Raw genomic sequence first — 9734 nt, 5'->3', positions numbered from 1 at the left:
TCTTACCACGGGGCTCACAGACACAGAAAAAAAATGCTCTGTAAATGTTGGTGGAATTGAATGTAACTGAATTTCTACCAGAGAGCCCATCTGACACTTGAAATTGATGGACAGGTGATCCCCTGTTAGGGCCGTGGTGTGTATCATCTCTGCCGTGGCTCTAGGGAAGTCAGGCAGACAAAGTGTTCCAGTCCCAGCAGGGGGCACAAGGTCATACTCTTAGAGGGAATTAATAATATCCAAGGAATTCCTCTGGAACAGTAGGGGGGAATAAAGACTCTTCAAAGAAGGTCTAATAGCGAATTTTCTGGATTTTCCAGCTAATTTGAAGGTATCTACTTGGAACATTTTCTTGTCAGAAAAGATTTTAAAATACATTCATTCAGTGTGACATGATAATTGGGCCTGGCTGCCTGATGAATGCCTTTTATCTATTCCTGAGCTATTGTTCACTGGGATCGCACTGATGGGCTGGAACGGGCACTTTGTTAAATGCACAAATCAAGCTACTCGCAAAGATTCTGGCCAAGGGAATCAGAAAGATTAGGGGTCTCAGAAAGATAGCACTGGGGACCTGTAATGGTAAGGTGTCCCAAGAGGAAGGACCTGCAGAGATCAGAGAAGCCAGTTTCTTCACTGTGCACCTGGGGAGGCTGAGGCCAAGGGATGGGCTGGACCTGCCAGTATCATACAACAAGGGGACAGCAGAAGAGGACTTGGCCTGGGTGTCCTGACCTGGAAGCTGAGCCTGTCTCCCCTGCCTACAAGGCTTCTGTGGAAAAAGACACAGAGATGGACAGCGTATGTCTGTGCAAAGCCATTCACACCTCCGCTTGATCCTCTGCCCATTGCCCAGAGAGCATTCACCTGTTTTGTGCCAGGGCTTGGCTGCCGGAGTGGTGTGCATTTCTGACAGCTGACTTCTCTCAGCTATACAACGTTGTTAGCAAATCAGCTCCTTTTATAGGCTTTTCCCCCCTTTCTCCTTCTTTTATCTTTTCCTTTATTTTAATGCCTTTGTTTTATGGAAGGCAAATTTCCAGGCCTGGCCATCTGATAATCATTTGCAAAGGCTCCATGCTTCTTTATTGCTCTGAGAAGGAAGGACTTGTTTGGACTTATTTACCTTAACATGATATTTTGGTTTATCCTGATTTTTCTATTGAAATTTCTCTAGTATTTTTTTAACCAGTGTGTTTTAGGGTGTCTCGGTGTAAAAACTGATTGTTATCTGAACTGCCTTTCATTAACATTTAGCGAATAAAACAGTTCCATTGGGATCATGAAGTTGGCATTTTCACTGTTTTCCTTAGAAAACATCACAACGGTAATCATCCCTCTAGGGACTTAATTTTCCACAAAAGTAAGATAACAAAGGCCCAGACTAGGTGTGCATGTATGTGCATATGTGTTGGTATTTAAATGTGTGTGCCTGTCTGTGATCATGATTAGGTCTGTGTGTCTGAATATGTATTTATGATGCTGCATACATGACTGTGTGTCGTCTGCCAATACAAAATTGGCTACATGGATGTCTAGATTGATCCTGTGTGTGTGTGTGTGTGTGTGTGTGTATGCATAGAAGAATCCGTATGATTCTGAATATATGTGGTCACGTACATTGTGTGTCTCTGTGTTTTATGGCCATGTAACTGTGTTCATGAGTATATATTTTCATGCACATATGCTGGTATATATATACACATCTATCCCTCTGTGTGAGTGAGTGCTATGTGTGTGATGATTTGTGGGTTTATATGTGTCCATGTGTGTGACTGTAGGGACATGTGTGGGGATGTCTTTGTCCATGTTTCTCTACTAGAGTGTTTGCAGGAGAGGATGCCCAAATTTGTGTTCAGAGTCTCCTATATACATGTACACAGTACCCTCTAGTGGACATCAAAAGAAAGCACCCCAAAGCTCCCTCAAAGAAAGCAGAATCTGGATCATCTCCAATTCCAGACTGGTCCTATGGCAACAGACAGGGCAAAGTTTCCAGGATGGACTTTGAGAGAGCAGGAGAGGTCAGGCATCTACTCAGCCAGGAACTCTGTTCAGGGGCCAGCCCCTAGGCAGCAAGTAGTTTCATAGTGCGGGGTGAGAGACTCATCCTCTGGTACGGAGGCAAGGTCACTGAGCTTCCACTCGGTGGCTCCATGGGCCAGGAGGGAGGCAGCCTGCCCATGATCAGATCATGATGGGGAGAAACCTTACTCTAAGCTTCCTCATTTGCTGGGGCCTTGCATTCTCTATGGTCCTAGCCAGGCCTAATTGTAAGAACTTGTTCAGTGTATCACCCTCAGTCCCAGTGATCTGGGAAACAGGATCCTTTTACCTGAGATGCTGTTTCCTCTCGCTATTATAACAAATTACTTCAAACTTAGTGGCTTAAAAAGCCAACAATGTATTCTTAGAGTTCTGGAAGTCAGACATCTAAATAGTAGGCGGGACTACATTTCTTCTGGAGGCTCTAGGGGAGAATCTGTTGGCTTACATTTTCCAGAGACTACAGGCTGTCTGCTTTTCTTGGCTCATGGCCCCACACCAGCCCAACGTCTGCATCTGTTGTCACATCTCTGTCTCTTACTTTGGCTCTCCTGCCTCCTTCTTTTCTGGACTCTTGTGATTACATTGGGCCCACCCAAATATTCCAGGATAATCTTCCCATGTCAAGATCCTTGTCACATTTGCAAGGTCTCTGGCCATAGACATGGACATCTTTGGGGACCCATTATTTGTCCTGTCACAGATGCCCGCCCCAAAACCCTTCATCTCCCTGTACAGTTCTGCATAGGTCAGGACAGATAGGACTTGAGCGTATAGGTGCCATTTGTGGAATGTTTGCTGTGTGTCTGACATTGTGCTACACTCTTTATGGACCATCTCATTTGATTCTTCCAACATTCCTATGAAGTAAGTGCTATTATTATAACTATTATTGAGGCCTAGCAAGGCAGAGGGAGAGGCAGGCTCTCTGCAGACAGCCTGATGCAGAACTCAATCCCAGGATCTGAGGATCATGACCTGAACAAAAGCCACCCAAGTGCCTCTGTCCCTATGGTTGTTGTTGTTTTGTTTTTTTTGCTTTTTCCAGAATGTCATAAATGGAAGCAGATATTGGCCTTCTTATTTTTTTTAATTAGGATATTATTTACATGGAGTAAAATGTATGCTTTTTCGTGGAGAATTCCAAGTTTTGACAAAAAACACATGGTGCTATAATCACCACCATAATCAAGACACAGAGCTATTCTCTCACCCCAGATATTCCCCTGTGCTGAGCTTCTTTGGTCACCCTTTGTCCTCATACTGGCAGTCAGTGATCTGTTTTTTGTTCCTATAATTTTGTCTTTTCCAGAAAGCCATATTAATAGAAACGTAATGTATATAGCTTCTGCGTGCACCTTCTCTAACTGTAATGCATTTGACATTTATCCATGTTGTGTGTATCCGTAGTTCATTTCTTTGCCGCTGAGCAGTATTCCATCGTACGAATGCACCTAAGCGTGTTTATCCACTCATCAGTTGAAAGACATGCAGGTTATTTCCCCATGTGGCATTATGAATTATTCTTCGTATGTTCTGCTGGATTTGCTTTGATAACATTTTGTTGAAGCTGTTTGCATTTATATTCATAAGGAATATTGGACTATAGTTTTTCATTTTTTTTTTTCATGGGCGCAGGGGAGGGAAATGTCTTTGTCTGCTTTGGGTGTTGGGGAAATGTTGGCCTTATAAAATTACTGGGAAGTGTTTCCTCCTCTTCTAGTTTCTGTAAGAATTTGTGCAGAGTTGGTATTCTTCATTGCTCGAATAAGGTGGTATTCGAATTCACGAGTGAAGCCATCTGGGTCTGGAGTTTCCTTTGTTGGAAGATTTTCAATTATGAATTCAATTTGTTTAACAGACACAGGGCCATTCTTGTTATCTATTCCTTCCTGAGTGAAGCTTTGGTAGTCGTGTCTTCCAAGGGATTTGTCCATCTCATCAGAGTTATTAAATGTATTGTTATAAAGCTAGAGACAAGTCAGTGCTGAAATAACCAAACATATGAGTGAATGACTCGCCTAAAGCAACCACAGCCAACAAAGAACAGAAATTCTGGGTTAGGAAATAATCTGATATTCATGAAGAACTTCATGTTCTTTTGAAATGAGTGAGTTTATTAAAAAGTACAATTATACACAAAGATGTAAAGCAAAGTCTTATCAAAAAATTGGAAACCACATAAATGTCAAAGAAAGTTAATGTGGTATATTCACTTGCTAAAATATATATTATATATTGTTTAAACACTGTAAAAATGTGCATAGCTAAGTCTAGAAAAAAGTACACCATAATGGTAGTAGTTATTTGTTGAGGTTTTGAGTCTGAGTCTTTTTTTTTCCTCTCTTTTTTATTTCTTCCAAATTTGCTATATAATATTTTTTATTGAGACAAAAAATTAACGAAAAAAACCCGTTATTCCTTCTACTTCTTGTGGGGCATAACTAGAGTTTCTATCAAACACGGAAGCTAACACTCAGTAGCCTCTCAATAAATGCAAGGACTAATCAAGCAAAGGTTGATATCTCAGAGTTGAAGTCTCCTTTCTGGTGAGGCTCAGCTGTTGCCAGCACTGCTGCTTCTGCTGTTGCTACTACCCTCACTGTCAGCAATCTGAACTCATGTCCCAGCCCTGGCTGCCCCCTCAGGTCCTACTGTTACCGGAGACCACCCCAGGTGTACTGCGTATGCACACGCAGTGGCCAGGCCATCTGCTTGCTGTGTGCACTGCTCACCGTCCCCGTGGGGCCAAGCCCACACGTGCAAGCCTTGCTACCTCGTATATCTCTTCCCACTCACATGCATGCTCCATTATCTCATTGGACTTCACTTACAAAACGCAAGTTCAAAGGTAAAATTACTCAGCATTTCCAGATGATAACAGCAGAAAAAACCCCAAGTGTCCTGTGTAATTGCACAGATCACATACCTGGCAAACCAGTCTGGTAAAAACATGGTGCTGTGTGCAGCAGAAGCCTAACATGGAGTGGTGTCCCTTAGAAGCCAGGATGGTGACAGGGCAGGCCCCAGTAGCTGATATTTCTAGAACACACATACCTAAAGATCCACATCCACTCCATAATTACAGCCATGTAATTACCTAGGTTGCAGAGGGTAACAGGAAACAAAACACCATGAGGACAGAGAACATTTCTTGGTTTTGTTTAAGCTATACCCCCAGAGCCTAGCCTAGTGGCTGGCACTTAGTAGGTAACCAATAAATATTTATTAAATATAGTTATAGAGATTCTTATCCTTACTCCTTCTCATTAGCTTGATAGCCCCTATACATCCTTTAAGATACTATTCAAAATGCCCCTTCCTCCAGGAAGTCTTCTGCGACCCTTCCAGAGTTAGTGATTCCTCCTATGCTTTTAGTTCATCTTGTGCAACCCTCTATATCAGCACCAAGCCGAAGCATGAGGTTATAAGGCAGCACCTTACATAAATCCTTGTAGTTTGGTTTCATTCCCTTAGGAATTTTGTTAACTATCAAAAACCCTAACCCCATCAACTAGGACGAAACAAATTATTCTATGGCATTTTCTTTTTTAAAAGATTTTTTATTTATTTGAGAGAGAAAGAGAGAGCACAAGGAAGGGGAGGGATGGGCGGGTGGAGAGAGAAAGCAGACTCCCCACTGAGTGGAGAACCCGAGAAGGGACTCCATCCCAGGACCCTGAGATCATGACCTGAGCCAAAGGCAGACACTTAATTGATGGAGGCACCCAGGCACCCCAGTATGGTATTTTCTAAGAAGGAAAGTATTTTGTCTATTAATCATCCTTCCCTCCATTTTACCAAATGCTTTTATTTTAGTCTTAAAATGTTTCTATTTCCTTATTTATTTATTTATTTTTTAAATTTTTATTTATTTATGATAGTCACACAGAGAGAGAGAGAGGCAGAGACACAGGCAGAGGGAGAAGGAGGCTCCATGCCCCGGGAGCCCGACGTGGGATTCAATCCTGGGTCTCCAGGATCGCGCCCTGGGCCAAAGGCAGGCGTTAAACCGCTGCGCCACCCAGGGATCCCATCTATTTCCTTTTTTAAAAATAAAGTTTTTATTTTGGAATAAATTTAGTTTTACAGAAAAAATAAATTGTGTAGATAGTACAAAGAGCTCACAAATAGCCCTTGTCCAGTTTTCCCCTTTGTGACCCTCTCATGTTGCCATGGTACATATGTCAAAACAAGGACATTTGGCATTGGTACAGACCTAGTAAGTAAGTCCCAGACTCTACTTGGATTTCACCGGTTTTTCCATTAATGTCCTCTTACTGCGACATGACCCAATGCAGGGCACTGTGTTACACTTAGCTGTCCTGTCTCCTCGTGGTCACCTCTAGGCTATGATAGTTTCTCAATCTTTCTTTATTTTTTCATGAGCCTGACAGTTTCAAGAAGTTCTGGCCCAGTAGAGAATGTTCTCTAATCTGGGCTTGGCTAATGTTATTCTCTTTTTTTTTTAAAGATTTATTTATTCATTCATGAGAGACAGAGAGAGAGAGAGAGAGAGAGAGAGAAGCAGAGACATAGGCAGAAGGAGAAGCAGGCTCCATGCAGGGAGCCCGATGAGGGACTGGATCCCAGATCCTGGGATCATGACCTGAGCTGAAGGCAGCTGCCCAACTGCTGAGCCACCCAGGTGTCCCTGGCTAATGTTATTCTCATGCTTAGACTGAGGTTATAGATTTATGGGAAGAATATAACAGAGGTGAAGTGCTCTTCTTATCACGACATACCAGGTGACATCTGCCATCACTGGTGTGGTTCTCCTTGATTACTCATTCGAGGTGGTATTTGCCAGGTGTCTCTGATGGAAAGTTAACTACTTTTTCCTTTCTACATTCTAGTCTTTGGAAGCAAGGATAGAGTCTAGGATCTTATTTTATAGGTCCCATAGTACCTATCACCCTACTGTAATTGTTCTTTAAAACAAACCAATGAACTATGATCACTTGAAAATATACTTAACCTCAAGCTTTAAGGGGAAATTTGCCTGTCAGACTCAATGATCCAAGAATCACTATAAACTGAACTATGCTGTGTTCCTCCGATTACAAAATCACCCTGATTATGAACAGGTAGGATGAGAGTGTCACAGCACTGCTTAGTACTGTTTGTCATAAGCAGGACTCACGTCTCCAACTCTGGTTGCATCTGGCCCCTCTGACAAACGACATAATCGTTCTTGCTCTGTCCCAGATATTGTCCTGGGCTCTGTGGCTTTCACCCAGATGTTGAACTGTTCCAACCCCTTTCTTGTACAGTAGGGGAAACTGAAGAGCAGCAAGGGAGAGGGCTTGGCTGAAGTCACACAGCTCTTGAGTAAGACAACCAGAGCTAGAACCTGAATCTCTCAGGTCCTCAAGTTCACAGTAATACTAGTGATAATCTGGGCCCTCCCCCTTCCTCAAATCTCTGTTCAGCCAGGAAGGATTCTCTGCTTTTCTGCATAGCTTTCCATCCCAGGCTCAGTATCTGAGTCCCTATTGCATCACCAAGCCTGAGTCTAGCATGGAGGGTACAGAGGAGAATGATCACACGTCTGCATATCCCTCAAGGAGCTCCTGGTAGGCAAGGCGACGTTCCCTTGAGGGCTTTGACACATGCCTAGGGCAGAGTAGATGTAAATAATTGTTGGATGAATGGATTAACAGAAACACATTCACCAGCCCCTTCTACCTGGTTAAAGGCCATTACCCACCTTGATGGTAGCATATTCCAGTCCTTGAGAACACCCATCGCCCCCAACCATACACCAACCTGTGTGCTTTGTTTGGGTAATGAGCTACTGGTGGCCCCTCCCCTCCATGAACCTACAGTCTGAGGGCAGGGACCATGTCTGTCTTGTTCATCAACTGGATCCCAGCATTTAGCACAGATAGTAAGCACCTACTGGATATTTGATGAATGAGTGATTGAATGTGATCCCAGGCACAGAGAAGACTAGGCTGTCACGTACACACAGATGCAGCTCCCCACATTTCTCGCCAGCTGCCAGGACGTCACATCAGATGCAGATTTTCAAATAGAAATGAGAAGTTGAATGTTTGAAGCTAAACAAAGCAGTGGGCTGAGCCAACTTGCCTTAAAGGAAAGCTGTTTCCCCCTCCACCCTGCGTGATACTTGGGAGCCGCCAGCCCTGTCCTGCAGCCAACCCTCAGCTTCCACCATCTGTACCCAGTCAGGGCATGTGGGGCCAGGGGCTTCTGGGAAGAAGGTCATCTGCTACCTTCCCCATCCTGGTGGCCAGCACAGATCTGGCTTTCCTCCTGCAGTCCACTTCGCTCGTGGCCCACACACCAGATCCTAGGGCTGGGGCCGGCGGTGGAAGAAGTCCACATTCGGTGGTGGAAAGAGGAAAAGAAGAAAGGAAATCTAGCACCTGGTCACCCACTTGGCTGGACACATCACCTGTGCTGGCTTGCTTGTAGCTTATTACAAATGAGATACAGAGGTCATCACAGCCTTTTACAGGTGTAGAAACTGAAGCTCAGAGAGATTGCTAAGTTGCTAAGGCCACAAAGCCTGTCAGTGGCAGAGCTGATTCAGCCTCAGCTCTGGTCCCAGAGCTTTAAGTCTATCTCAGGCTATGGGGAAGGTTTTTGGTCCCTTTATCTTTCTCAGTACCAGAGTAATTCCTTTTTTTTTCTTCTTCAGTTCATGTAAAATGTCACCAGCATGATTCACTCTTATTTGTTTTTGTTTTTAAGGCTAAGTCCTGGGGGTGGGCTACAGTTACAGTTATGGAGCTATCAGCCATTCACCCCCTGGTGTGAATTACTCCAATCCCTTTGCTTTCCTTCTGATTCTGACCTCCAGCTGAGGCTCCCTTGACTTGGAGAGGTGGAAATGTTAAGGAAAGAGAGTCAGGGTCACTTCACTGCAGTCAATGTGCAGTTGAGAAAAGGAGGTCAGGAGCAAGGAAGAGAGGTATCCAGAAGCCAAGTTAGGAGAGCAGATAGAGCGAGACCCCAGGTCAGGAATAGAAAAGATGATTCCCAACACTACAGTAAGTTCTTCAAACTGAAGGCTCCTGGTGAAGGTCAAGGCAAAGGTGAGGTGGGGGGTGAGGAGTGGAGGGGAAGATGCAGGTTTTCAGAAAGAGAGAAAGAAAGTCACCTGGGATATAATGGTCTGTCCTGATAAAGGAGGTTCTAGCCACTTTCCACTGCCCCTGTGTCAGGGAAGCACCAGTGATGATAAGCTGTGTGCCTTGACCAGCCAATCCCCATTTTTTGGTATTAGGTCATTCCAAGTCATCTTCTCTTTGCCTTTTTTTCATATTAAAATCTGGGAACACAGAGGTCAATGGCTGAACATTTATAAAAGAGAAAAATCAGTCACTGCACACTTCTGAAAGATAGACAAAATGCTTCAAGTTACCTGGAATTTTGCAAAATGTCCCATTGGAGGAACTAAAAATTGCCAGTTCTAGAACAGAGACAGAACAGTCAGCTGTATTCATTCTCTATTGTTGCATAACAGATTGCCCCTAAACTTAGCACTTGGGAATCCCTGGGTGGTTCAGCGGTTAAGCACCTGCCTTCGGCCCAGGGCGTGATCCTGGAGTCTCGGGATCGAGTTCCCACATCAGGCTCCCTGCATGGAGCCTGCTTCTCCCTCTGCCTGTGTCTCTGCCTTGCTCTCTCTGGTCTCTCATGGATAAATAAAATCTTAA

At 44.0% G+C, this 9734-nt stretch overlaps 1 long non-coding RNA gene across 4 annotated transcripts; it reads right to left on the bottom strand.

The window, feature by feature from the left end:
• Positions 1-3117: 3117 nt before the first annotated feature.
• LOC121495511 lies at positions 3118-9483 on the bottom strand. 4 transcript variants are annotated; one of them, XR_005989006.1, is made up of 5 exons: positions 9176-9483; positions 7949-8046; positions 6792-7662; positions 4976-5146; positions 3118-4033 (listed from the first exon to the last, which is right to left on the bottom strand). It is a non-coding gene; the product is annotated as an uncharacterized LOC121495511 (long non-coding RNA). The 4 variants fall into 4 exon arrangements; XR_005989005.1 differs by having other exon boundaries at positions 6792-8046; positions 9176-9346; positions 9440-9479; XR_005989004.1 differs by having other exon boundaries at positions 6792-8046.
• Between the last annotated feature and the right edge of the window lie 251 nt (positions 9484-9734).

This window comes from Vulpes lagopus, chromosome 7 (assembly GCF_018345385.1).
Source record: "Vulpes lagopus strain Blue_001 chromosome 7, ASM1834538v1, whole genome shotgun sequence".
Lineage (NCBI taxonomy): Eukaryota > Metazoa > Chordata > Mammalia > Carnivora > Canidae > Vulpes > Vulpes lagopus.
Note: the sequence above shows the minus strand (reverse complement) of the source record. Positions and strands in the feature narration are given on the sequence as shown.